Genomic DNA, 10,191 nt, shown 5'->3' on the forward strand with positions numbered 1-10,191 from the left:
TCATCACACCGCGCGCAGTGACGTGTGTGCTTAGCTCCCTCTCCCATCCCATGCGCGCAAGACTAGCACGGGAAAGTGTTCACCACACTGACTTGCCAACGACGCGATGTGAGACCCGCAATCTCATAGCTCTTCAAACATCGCTGCATGACAGCGTGTGGGAAGCTTCTAGTAACTAGGATTGGTACTCACCTAACACATATCTCACAACCATCCTCAAACTCATATATCTTCCACAATCTCACCACAACAACCTCTCATACTCTATACATAGACAATATAGATAGTCATCCCAAAATTCATATCAACATATTCATCATACTCAAATATATATATCCATACTCAAAATATATTGCCAATACGTATAAGAATATTCAAATCCATCAACCCAATAATTATTAAATAAAAATCACCATTTAAAATACATGCACAAGTCTTTTATCAATAAAACCATGCATATGCGTAAAACAAAGTCCACTCACAAATAATCCTGCTGCCCGACCCGAGAGGGTGCTGCTCAGTAATTAATAGTCGACCGCACCTATTTCAATACGAACCCTTGATTAATATGCGCGCACTTCAACGGAAATTCACAAAGGAAGGAATTTAATAAGTCGGTGGTTTGTCCAAAGGAATATCCTAAGGTCCGGACAGGTTGAATCGCTTTCAATCGCCTGTTTCCCTAAACTTCAAATTATTGAATCGGAACATCCGGGCTCCGATTCATGATCTGCAAATATAGGTTTCTAAGAGTACCTAGATCGACATACTTCAGTTTGGAAACGATCCAACGGTTAGAACTTATCGAACCGGATAACGCACAATATGCGAAACCGTTCGATGATCAACGACATCCAAATTGAGATCCGCAAAATCCTACACGTGCAACGGCAAGGATCTCATCAAGATAAAAAGCAACTTCACCAGCCTTGCCCACGCCCACGGCACGCAGCGTGCGTGGGTGTGAGAAATTTCCGGCGGCGGAAAATCTCAAAATTACGAGCCACCCTTCCAATCCTAGATACTACTAATGAAGCATCTTTTTCAACTACGGCAACGTCCAATGGACGGCAAGTGGCCGAATTTCACATTGAAAACCGCCAAAACCTAGGTTTCAAAATCAACTTCCAAACTTCAAAATCGATCCAAACCTACCCCATAAACAGCTAAAGCAGACTGAGAGGGTTCGAAACATAACACTCGACGGAAAAGCTGTCGGAATCATTGCTGTGGTGGTGAGATTCAATGAACCCGTCAAGCTGCCGAATCAAGAGTTTCGGGAAATGAGGTGGGTTGTGATCGGACTTCGAGGAGCGAATCAATGGGACCGTAGCCGCCCTTCTGATTCTGCATCGAGAGAGAATCGAAAGAGAGAAAGAGAGTTGGGAGAGAGAGAGAGGTAACTGGGAGAGAGAGAGAGTGAGATAAAATTGAAAAATCTAATTTTTACTAAACCCTTCGAAATATTTACATGTTCATACAACTTGTTTTGATCGCAAAACTTCGTTAAATCTTCGATTCAAGCCATCGCTTCCTTTGTCCATGGTTTCTTCAACAGGATACACACGCAACAAACCACTCGTGTCCCAAAATCTTCCCGGATAAGAAATTGACCAAATTATGTAATAACCCAAACCCAAAATTAATATTTAATTATTAATTTATTTGAAAAAGACAAAAATACCCCTAGAATATTTTATTAGTTTAAAAGTTGATTTTTGACCGGGAAGGAATTTGGGGATTTTAGTTGTACCTAGCAGGTAATTGCGTGGTGCGAGCGAAACGAGTTCGTAGACATGTAGTGGACTCAAATCGGAGTTGTAACGAAGGAGTTACGATCAAAAGAAGTTCAGTGGCATAACCGTAAATATTTCAAACTTCAGTTTATATAAACCCAGAAATTTCTGGCTCTCGGGGGGGACCAGCCAGTTTCCCGGGGCGATTTCTCCCACCTCCGGTCACCGATTCAGGCAAGACCGGTCACGTTAGAACCACCACACTTTCCTCTTCCAGTCCCAGCCCATCTCAGTCTCGATCTGCCGTCGTGATAGCCGGAAACCGCCACGAAACAGGGCGGTTTGGACAGTTTTTGACGGAATTTCGTGGAGCTCGTTCTCCCTCCTCCGGCCATCGTTTCAGACGAGTGAGGTATGGTTTTCTAGCTAGTTTTTCGTTCTAGCTGCTGGTTGGGTAGGATTTCAGAAATTTCACAGTAGTATACGATTTACGAGCAGGTTTCAGCATAGTTTTGGTCACTGTTCCAGGATCCAAGAAAAATGGTTCCAAATAGGGTGTTATACCTGGATAGAGTCTTGAGCTTAGATGTTGAGTTTTTCTGGCAAGGCGCTATCGCTAGGACACCCACAACGCGCTGCCGGCGCGTGTGGCAGCGTACAAGTGAGCAGGTTGGTCGAGATCCCATTCAGTTCCAGAATGATCCTTGGGTCTTCATGAGAGAAATTCGCGGATCTTAATTCGATTCCTGACCCCGAACCGGATCTATTCTCTCTAGCCTGATATTATCCGGGTTCCGGTTTATATTGTTGAACAATGGATCGTAATAGACTTCAGGTATGTTGATCTAAGTTTTCCGATCGTGATAAGTATTTACTGATCGTAAAACCGAGTCCCTGACTCGCAAATGTCCGCCATATGTGGTATGTGATAATGAACCACCCAGGTAATTCTGATTCGGCGGACACGCCGTGTGGCTTGATCCGCGAAAGTGCGTAAGTGCAGACTTCTACAGCGCACGAGATAGGGCCCCAGTTTGTGTTATCGTTGCGGCATTTTGGCATTTACGCGACCCCACATTTACTTTGACTAGATCTCACCCGACACCGGATTCCAAGTGGAATTTGGGTTTCAAAACCTTTAACCCAAGAGTAAATTAATAATTTCTCTTAATTTAATTAAAATAGGGAATAATTGGAGTAGGTGTTACACCTTTACCCAAGTCCAGTAGTAACCCTTAATTCCCAATTACTTTCACATTCCCTCCTCCATAACCACAAAGTTAGGGAGCCAAATGGCTGTTCTTCACCAGAGACAGAGCTCCTCTTGCCCACCAACATCCAAGGTCCACTCTTTCTTTCTCTCTCTAAGATATGTTTATGGTTTTTCTCGCACAAACTAAGTATTTGCAGAGTAATAGGGGAAGACCACCAAAGAACAAGGAAAAACTGTTTCATTTCATCTCTCACTCAGTCACTAATGAGTGAAATAATTATGAGAAACGCTATGCTCTCTTCCTTTAATTGATTGATATTGTTATTTAGATTAGAGTTTATAATTGATTGATGCGGTATATAAAGTTTTTAATTCAATTGAAATTGAAATTTGTTTGATTTATTATATGAGATTTGTGTTTTCATTAATGGTTTATTGATAGTATTTTAATTAATTGATTAAGGCTTGTGTTTTGATTAATTGATTAGGGTTTTGTGTTTTGATTAGTTTTTTTGTTGTTGGTTGATTAGGAATGAAAGTGCTATGGCTTTAATTTTTCAATCCTATTTCATCTAAAAAATATTTTCCAACTTTTACACTAAGACCCATGGCTAATGAATCCTGGATCCACCACTGTTCCTATGTCTTTAAGTAATTGGTGCATGGTTCACTTTTAATGCTCTTTTCCATACATCAGCTTTTCCAACTCAAACTTTGATGCATATATCCTCCTATGTCTATGTATGAGACGGCTCCTATATGGATATGGCTGTAAATTGGATTGAAAATCCGATTTTGACCAATTTCGGTCAAAAATTTCCAAAAATCCGACTCCGTATCGATATCCAAAGTGCGGAAATCCGAAATTTCGATAAAATTCAGATCATAATCGGTAAATTCTGAAAATTCCAGAAATTCGATCCGAAAATTCGAAGTTCTCGAGAACCCTATCCGATCAAATTTTTCGATTGTTTACAAAAATTCCGAATTTATAATAATATTTTATGATTTATAATTTTAATTGCATTTTTTTTTAGTTTATAGGTCCTATATATGTTTCATTTCTTATTTGTTATATTTAAGTGCCATCCAACATACAAATATTCATATATACATGTATACTAAACATAGGAGTATATATTACTTTAGAGCACTGTATTCTCAGGCTAACATGTTTGTTTGAATATTACAAAAATTCATATGTGTGGTTATCATATCCAAACATACCATATAACAAAAATGCATGTATACTTATGTATTCTATATATGTGTATCTATTTTTTGTTATAATGTATGTGTATATATAAAACACACATACATGTATACGTCAAAATTATACACATGCCTACATATACTAAAAGTTTGTTATATATTGTAACATCCCACATCGACCGACGGAGACGGGGTGATGTGCCTTATATGTACATGCCTGCCTCCATCTAGCACTTTTTTTGGCAGCCGAAGTCATGGGAACCCAAAGTTTAGAGAAGGGGTAGCTGTACGGGTGACCAGGTTGACCAAGTTCCCAAAAACAAAACCGGAGGATACCATCCATTATGATTACATATAAAGTATTCACCCACCTTATTATTATTTTTATGAAACCTTGATGCTGATGCTGACACATCTCCAGCAACGACATGATTCAGGTTCGAAGGTGTAGTTGTTTCATGCCTTTGGAACATTGTGGTTATATCTTGACTTTTCTTACCATTACTATTATTATTCCGTGCATAAGGCTGGATTCCAAATTCCTTATCAACATAGCATCAAATCATCTACTCTAACCGAAACACGTATTTCTTCCCCACCCTCCAATTCATCGATTGCGAATCGCCAATGACTAAGCCATAACATATGTTCCTTCTCTTTTGGAAACCCTATTGTGACTGGCACATAGGTCCACTTAAGACCCTTGGTCTCATTACTGATGTGAAGAATGGGAACGCACGTGTCCAATTTATATTCTTCACGAAACTTATTACCTCGTGCATACACAACACATGCATTTAGGCCTCGGATCTTCAAATTAAGATGTGGAGGTATAGTTACAGACAGCTCAGAGTTAGCCATGCTCGACTTGTAGTGGAACCAATCTGGAACCTCGCTCCCAGGAAGGAATATGCTAAATATACCACATTCATCCAGTCCCTGTTTCATGCATGCATGGAGAGATTTATATATGTTCAAATATTACAGGCCACAAATAATCATCATAAAAAACTATACAATACATGAGAAAGAGAGAGAGAACCTGGAGAGGACCTTTCCTTTCTGTACATGTCAAGTAGTCGTACATTTCAACTTCAGTGCTTCCTATGGATTCCAAATTGAACAGACCGATATCTTTGATCATTTCTATGTCGACGCTTTCTCAACGGTCTTGTTTTGAGCACGTTTTGAATTTCAACTACATTCTCGCATGCCATAATCGCAAGTCTAATTGTTGGTAACATGTCGGGTAAGTTTAGTAGTACTCTTTTCAATGAAGTACATCTAGTTGCGATCAAATCCTCTACACTTGGTGGGAGCTCGGGAATCATTTCGAGGTTTTGGCACATATCCAACGAAAGTTCTGTGGAGCTTACTAAGACCATTCAAGTTTACTGGTAGGCTCAAAATGGGTTTCCATCTAGATTCAAACGCTCCAATGAGGATAGGCTACTAGGAAGATCATTAGGAATTTCTGACAGATTGCAGTACGCCATATCTAAGCTTTTTAAAAATTGTGGCCAACTTGCACTGGTAAGTTGGAGATTTTTTCTTGGCAATACCCATGATCGCATTGATTGCCAGAGACTGATTTTCTTCATGTCACTAGGTGTAGAGTCTGAATGATTTTTAACGATCATACTGGCAGGCAGCACAAGATTTGAGCAACCAGAGAGAATAAGTTTCTGGAGAGATCGCAACATACTAATTCTTATTGGAAGCTTCATGAGATTTTTGCAATCTTTTAGATTCAAGAAAACAAGTTTCTCCAAATCTCCAATGGATTCATCCACCTCTTTCAAATTTATGCAATCTTTAAGAATTAATCTCTCGAGGTTAGGGGATCCTGACAAGTCAGGGGTTGTCACAAGGCCATGTGAATGACTGAGATTTAAGATTTTCAGTCTTGGAAGAAACTGTTTAAAAAGAAGTAATTAGTTTCTATAAATATATAATCATCTTTAAATTTGTCTGTGTGTGTGTGTGTGTGTGTGAGAGAGAGAGAGAGAGAGAGAGAGAGAGAGATTAGTAGCATACCTTAGTTCCCTTCAAACATGTTGGAGGCTGCTGTTCCGCAAGTCAAGAGCAATTAGATTTTCCAAGTAAAAATTGGTTGGTATTGACTTTAAAGCGCATCCTCGCCAAGACAACCATATTAAATTTTTTGGGAAATCTTCATAGCCTCCACTGATTTTTACATTATCAAGCAGCAGGATTTCAAGATTGTGCATCCTTCTAAATGCCTCTGTTTTGAAACCTATCTCATTTGATACAGGAAATGAGTTTGTTGAAGAAAAACTAATTGACTGCCAGGAGAAGAAACCAAGCCGACGTCGGCTGCTTGAACAGTTTCCATCATAATCTTCAACATGGAATCTTTTTCTGTTACTTCCACTGGATTGTATCTTAGAAGACTCATCTTTTATTAACATAGGAATGTTGAGCATGAGGCCCTTAATAGTTTCTGTACCCTGGTAACAATTTAACAAATAAGAACATTGGGTAAGTAACTTGTCACATGCACAATAAAATTACAAATACATAGACATAAAAGAAGATATTTCTTACAGTTAATTTTCTCAAAACATTAGAGGCATCTTTATTCCACACTCTAGTACGTTTTCCAGGATCCTCAGGCGATTCTTCACGAATAATTCCCTTTCCCATGTCTTGAAGTAATTGGTGCATGGTTAACTTGTTGAATCCATCAATTATCAGCAGACATCTATCAACCAGATTTTGAATTCCAATGTTTGTGGCAAACTCGCATTCATCAAGGACTGTAGTTGAAAAATCCTTGTCTTTTCCTATGAAGAAACAGGCTATATGGAGGAACAGACGTTTGTCATGATCTTGCAGAGAATCAAAGCTTATTCTGAGAATCTTTTGAATTTTCCTTCAGTAATCACATCCAAGTTCTGTAATGCATTTTTCCACACATCTGCAGCTTTTCCAAAGAGAGAAGATCCTAGAACTTGAAGAGCTAATGGAACCCCTCCACAGTGTTGCACTACAGGTCTTGAAAGATCCATGTAACCTTCGCCAGGATAGGGTTGTCTAAAGGCATGCCAACTGAAAAGCTCAAGTGATTCATTCTCATTCAACCCTTCCACCTTAAACATTGCACAATTCTCATGAGCCTTTAACAAATGTTCATGTCTAGTTGTTATGATTATTTTACTTCCTGGATGAAGCCATTCTCGCATCCCAAGAATTGCATTGAATTGTTCCAAGTTGTCCACATCATAAAACAAGAACTCTTTTTAGCGTATCCGCACGTTTGATCTTTATTCCTTCATCCAAGCTGTATATTCTTTGCTTTCCCCTTTTGGAGACTGAAAGAAGGTTCCTTTGCAAGTGAACAAACCATTGGGAAGTTTTGAAGTTGCTCTAATATCTGCAAGAAAGCTGCTACCTTGAAATTTATAGAAGTTCTGGTTATAAGCAGTCTTGGCAATGGTGGTTTTGCCAATTCCACCCATCCCATAGACTACAGCTACTCCAACATCACTTGATCCATCTTCTAACCACATGTTTAGGCCTTCCACACGATTATCTATTCCAACTACATAGGGATCGACTCTTAATCTCCTATTCCATGTGTGATCCAGTTTAATTTCCAATAATTTCAACTATATCTTGGATAAACTGCGACTCGTACCTATAAATTATTGATATCAAAATACACAAGGCACAAAAAGTTATATCTTTTCAACAAAAAGAAACTTATTTCTTTATTATTTTTATTTTTATTTTATAGAAGAGAATTGATATTTATATCATAGGTTGAAATGAATGATATTAAGCAAATGAACTTTCAAAACAGAAGTGCTTAGGGTTTAGAGAAAAGTTTCACTATAATCTACTTAAAAAAGCATCCAAGATAGAGTGAAAACCACCATTTTGGGAATGAAAAATTACCGATCTCCTAAAACCATCCCTCCCAAATCTGCAACATCTCTGAGAGCTTTTCTCCACTTCTCCACTTTGTCCATCTCCTTGTTGAAGCGCTGTTGGTGTCTGGCAAATGCTTCTTCAAAAATTCCTGTCTGGTTCCTGACATGGGATGGATCCACGTCATAGAAAATTGGCATAACCATGTGCTCATTAGTTTCTCTTACGGTCCATGATCGTCACTAGTTCATCCAGGCACCATCTCGAGGAAGCGTAGTCCTTGGAGAAGACAATGATGGATACTCGAGACTCTTGTATTGCTTTTTGAAGCTCTGCTGAAATATTTGCTCCTCTCTCGATTTCGTCATCATCTCTAAAAGTGTGGATCCCTGCCACCTCCAAAGCCCTGTAGAGGTGATCAGTAAATCCCTTGCGTGTGTCTGTGCCCCTGAAGCTCAAGAATGCATCATAAGTGCACCGGTGAGAGAGGACGGAGAAGCATTCTGCTGCGTGCTGGTGGCAGCCATTTGTATGTTCAGCTTGTGTTTGTGTCTTAGAAAAAAAAATCTTGCTCTATAAAAGAGAACAGAATAAATATAAGAAAAAGAGGAACGCATGACAAAATCACAAAGTTAGTGACCAAAGTGATAAGGTATCAAATTCTATGCCTACTGCCCCACCGGCCACTGAACATTTGTGATATCGATTTTCACACTGAGATGCGAGAGATGTATTGAAGACGAAGCTTCCTCAATATTGTAACATGCCGACACAAAAATATTATTATTCGTGAATTTAATTAATTTTATAAAATATAAAATTACAATTTTGTCTATGAGAGTAGGGATATTTCGGTCACTTTTTACTAAATTCCAGAGAAATGGGTTATCGGTCCACTACTAGTAGTTTTATCACAAATGGCATTGGTGTTATTATGAGCAGAACCACTTATTATAAGTTGTAATTTATTTAGTCAAGTTTCCGATGTGAGATTTTATATTGTTCAACATTAATTTCCTTTAAAATGTAAGGAAGAAACTAAAAATTAGACAAAATTGCATAGATGAAAAATATGGTCATTTAAGAATATAGATAATATATTCTGTAATAAATGGACTATATTATGCTCACTTGTGATTCAAATGGAAATATACATGTTCAAGCAAATTGACTAGATGATTCATGGAGTGAAAACTAGCTAATGGAAAAAGTGGTCAAGTACTTGATGAATAGTTAAATAATGTGTATGACAGATTAATACTAAGAATATAAATGAAAAACAACAGCCAGTGGACTAGAAGTCATGTGAGTTTCATTTTGATCCAAAACAAATATTAATTTATACAAATGTAAAACAGATAAAGATATAAGAAAGATGGAACGTAATTAAAGCCAAGTGGAGTCAAAGTCAATGTTATGCATTTGGGACCATTCTCTCAGATTAAATGTTGTGCATTCTCCACCTCCAGTTGATAATTATAGTTGCTCTCCGTCTCCGCCATGCTCAAATTTCAATTGGATTGAAACCTTGCGCTCTCTCTGCCTCCAAGAATCTGAAAGGGTGTAGAACTCAAAAAGCCGCATGGCTGAGCATTCGCTCGAAAGCAGAATGGTCTTGAAAGTTGATGAAGAAGAAGAGGCGGGAGATGCTAACAGAGAAGCTGAAGAAGAAAAGTTTAATTCTAAGAAAGAAGGCCAAAAGTCACAATTGGTACTTGTGGTTTGCTTTTAATTTTCTCCTTTTGGTTTACTACTAATTTTTTTTTAAGTCAAATGTTCAATTTTTTCTTTTGTCAAAGTTAGGAAGGGGTAGGAGCATTACCCTTTTCTTAAACATGCACTGCCAAAGTGCCATGGGATTCCAACGTGAATGCTGTTAGAGAATTGTTTCAAGGGCACTTCTTGAGCCCACATCAAAACACGAATATCTTCGTGAATAAGCGCACATGCATAGTTCAGCGCCTAAGAAAAGTTGCAGTCAATTTATGGTGCAGCTCATACCTATCCGTCTTTGCAACACCTTACATAATAATAACTTAAAAAATTGTTCAAATAAACGAAAAAAAAGGGCAGTCCCAACTTATGGTGCAGCTCGTCATACCCATCCGTCTTTCATACACAATATGAAACGTTTTC

General features: G+C 38.4%; 1 pseudogene across 1 annotated transcript; it reads right to left on the minus strand.

Moving 5' to 3' along the window:
• Window positions 1–4,729: 4,729 nt before the first annotated feature.
• LOC103327473 (disease resistance protein RPV1-like) lies at window positions 4,730–9,639 on the minus strand (annotated as a pseudogene). Its single transcript, XR_016126115.1, has 6 exons — window positions 9,583–9,639; window positions 8,083–8,628; window positions 6,730–7,822; window positions 6,199–6,632; window positions 5,204–6,077; window positions 4,730–5,100 (listed from the first exon to the last, which is right to left on the minus strand). The product of XR_016126115.1 is annotated as a disease resistance protein RPV1-like (transcript).
• Window positions 9,640–10,191: the final 552 nt, after the last annotated feature.

The sequence above is a fragment of the Prunus mume genome, linkage group LG4 (assembly GCF_029339155.1).
Source record: "Prunus mume cultivar Tortuosa linkage group LG4, ASM2933915v1, whole genome shotgun sequence".
Classification (NCBI taxonomy): Eukaryota; Viridiplantae; Streptophyta; class Magnoliopsida; order Rosales; family Rosaceae; genus Prunus; species Prunus mume.